The sequence below is a fragment of the Salvelinus sp. IW2-2015 genome, linkage group LG4q.1:29 (assembly GCF_002910315.2).
Source record: "Salvelinus sp. IW2-2015 linkage group LG4q.1:29, ASM291031v2, whole genome shotgun sequence".
In the NCBI taxonomy this organism is placed as follows: Eukaryota; Metazoa; Chordata; class Actinopteri; order Salmoniformes; family Salmonidae; genus Salvelinus; species Salvelinus sp. IW2-2015.
The window spans coordinates 30988827-30992253 of NC_036842.1; the positions used below are offsets into that span (position 1 = coordinate 30988827).

A 3427-nucleotide genomic window follows, 5' to 3' on the forward strand; every position below is an offset into this window, starting at 1 on the left:
GTCAGGCGCCTTCCCGTCGTGGTTTGTTGTTAACAACTGTACATGCTTCCTGTATGGACTGGTCCTCGGCTTCGTGAGGTCGTAAAAATCACAGTGTTCTGGTTTTGTAACCTGTGGGTGGCATCCTGCTACTCCACACCCTCCACCTGCCTCAACAGAGGGTCTGCTACATCATTAACTCAGACTACCATACTCCCTAGCGTTGAACCATCACAGTGAACCTTACCTTCCATTAACCAGTTCATCTGGCGGATACTCACTGACTCCATACTCCCAGAGCCTCATTAAACTACTTAGCTCCTATTTTAACACTCAAGATCAGTACTACTACTCCTCATAACTCAGACATGCTGTATTGTCTACGCAAACTCAGTACTATCATGCTACTCAATAACTCCAGATCAGCAGGACTACTTACTCTCCTCTCTACTAACTTACTTAAGATATTCCTCTCGCTTCCTGCTCACTTGTACACTTCCTCAGACTTTCTCTCTAATCACTTAACTGTTCATCTCCATAACTCCGAGACCAGACCATCCTGCTTCTCCATCTACTACTACTCCCATCAACTCAGATCCCATGCTTTTCTCTATCCTCCTAAGCTACCACATGACCTCTCCCTAGTATTCCTCACCTCGATAGACTTTGCTGGGTGCACTTATCATAGCTGTCATAAGTCAGGATCAGGGGCTAAGCAACTTTACTACAGCTCCTCTCCCAATCTTAACCCATGCGATACTATCCTCTACTTATCGTTCCCGTCACTTATTATAACCAGATATCTCGTGTTTAGTTTTCATCCTTCTCTGTCCTACTACCCATTACTCCATACACTCATGTCTACCTGGAGGCGTCTCAGGATAGTACACTCCATAACTCGAACATACCTACTCCCATAACAACTCAGGTCCAGCCAACACTACTAACCCCATAAACTCGAGAGATTTCAGTGACTGACTACTAGCCATTTTAAGAACTCAGCTACTTCTGAATTCCTACTCCATTCCATCATAACTCAACATCCTTAACCTGTTCTGATACGACGTGCTCATATACTCCAATGGATGACTCAGGTGGTACCTATCTTACTTCTCATAAAGGTCGCGTCAGTCAACTATGCTCTAGCTTCCTACTTTAACCTCAGCCCATACCAGTCTTAACTACCGTCATCTTACTTCATAACCTCTAGTCTATCTACTAATCCTCATTGAATTCATCAGTCCTACTTACTCCCTAGACTCTAGATCCAGACCTCTATCCTCCATAACTCAACTCGTGCTGTACTCATACTTTACTCCATCTACTCAAATCCTACCTATTCACATAATCAACTCAGACTACTACTCCATAACTCAGACTACTACTCCATAACTCAGATCAGACTACTACTCCATAACTCAGACTACTACTCCATAACTCAGACTGCTACTCCATAACTAAAAGCCAAAGGCAGCAGTTTTTCCACTGGAGCGATGTGGTTAAAGAGGCTGGCTAGGTGACAGTGTCAGAAAGTACAGGGTGTCTCTCTGTTCTCTACCCATCCAATAATCTGCAATCTTTTTATTTCTTCTCTTGGGTTCAACCAAACCACTGCTTGTCCATGCCAAACTGACTGACTGAATTCTGTTTAGCTGTGCATTTGACTCCAATGAGAGAATCCATTGAGTTGTATATATATATGTTCCCCAACACTGTATTAGTTCAGCTGCAGTGCCAATACCCATTGCCTTCTAACATCCCACTGGTATATGGTGGTTGGGTGAAGGCTTGGCAAAATCCACTGAAAACATCAGGTCTGCATTGTATAGGATGAACTCTTTGGCAGCATGCGATATGAGAAATAATATATGAGTGTACATCAGGGGAGTGTTGTAATGACATCCACCAGCAGTCTCTGTACTGCCAGCTCATGCAACACTTGGCTGGGCCTTTATGTTATTAAGAGGCCACGCCTACATCCCAAATGGCACCCTATTCTCTATATAGTGCACTACTCTGACCAGCGCCCATGCTAACACCTCCAGGCCAAAGGAACAAACAAACACGTGTGATTCCAGCTGGGAATGATTCTTTCAAGAGATTGTTTTCTCTTGACAATAACTCCTAATCAGGGTTCTACAGTGTGACCATTTTACACAGCTTCCCCCGTAACCTGTACGAAGACGTGTGCATGTGCTTGTGCGTGCTCATAAATAATCTGTGGTGGTGTTCTCATTGGTCCAGCGATGTCCTCTGCGTCTGTTACTGGGTGAACTGAGGATCGCACCACGTGTGGTCGGAATCCACCTTGGCACCCGTCCTGATAGCCTGGGGGAGGGAAAGGGGGAGAAAGAGAGATGTTGAAGGGAAAGCATCTAGTTAACTCTCCTTCACTCGCCCAGAGCTGTCTAAATGTCGTTTTATTGCATTTTCAATAAGCTAATGGGCAGCCATCTTGAACTTCTACTGTAGGGCCGCTGTGGTTCAAAATATAGAGACACATATACAGACCCATAGACAACTAAGTACTGACACCGGATCTGTTTGGTGAAAATCCCAGTTTGTTCAAATTACCATTTTCCAGTTCCAACATTGAACAAACAGAAATTGGCATCTTCCAGCATCTTAACAGCCCCAATGGCCTGGATATCCTGCGTTGAGCGTACTGCTGGAGGAGCAATGGTGGCTTTAGCAGAGCTCTTCGTCTGGAAGACAGGGTCCTAGTTTGTTTCCCTGTCATCCATCATGAAGACAGAAAGCAGCCAGAAAACAACAAGAAACAGCTGCATTGGACTGTGGTGTCGTTCATGTAGAGAATCAGTACGTATGAAACAAGTGATGTTATAGTAGAGAGCTTCAGATTCCTGTTTTTCAACAAACTGTTGTTGGTTGGAACACAAGTGACAAATAATTTCTTTTAATAATAACGATTCTCTATGCATGGAAAAACAAAACAGTGTTATGAGTTATTTTGAACTTCTGGCAGATGGATTTAATGAAAGACTGATGTCATCTCAAAGTAATTTATTTCCTTTTATGAGGGCTGGAGATTGTATAGTTTGAAGTTCCTACATATTTGGGTGTGTACATACATTAATTGAAAACATGATGGCATATGGCCTGCTGGTATTTATGAGGAAATGTTATGTGTGGTTTGTAGCAGTCTTCAACATGTTTAATCATGGTTTGTGTGTTAGTTTTTTAATATCTGTGTTCATTGCTTGATATGTCTTGTTAACGTTGGCTCAGAAAATGTATATAAGTATAGTTTAGGTACAAGTCTAGTCAAGGATGAAAAATATAGCACTCACACCCAATTCCCCATGCAGCCTGGGGATCCTTCTGCGCCCCTCTCTTTCTTTCTTTCTTTCTTTCTTTCTTTCTTTCTTTCTTTCTTTCTTTCTTTCTTTCTTTCTTTCTTTCTTTCTTTCTTTCTTTCTTTCTTTCT

General features: G+C 42.7%; 1 protein-coding gene across 1 annotated transcript in view; it reads left to right on the plus strand.

The window, feature by feature from the left end:
• Positions 1-3427, plus strand: part of LOC111960893 (collagen alpha-1(V) chain-like) — a 198533-nt gene that overhangs the window by 95637 nt on the left and 99469 nt on the right. The window lies entirely within an intron of this gene.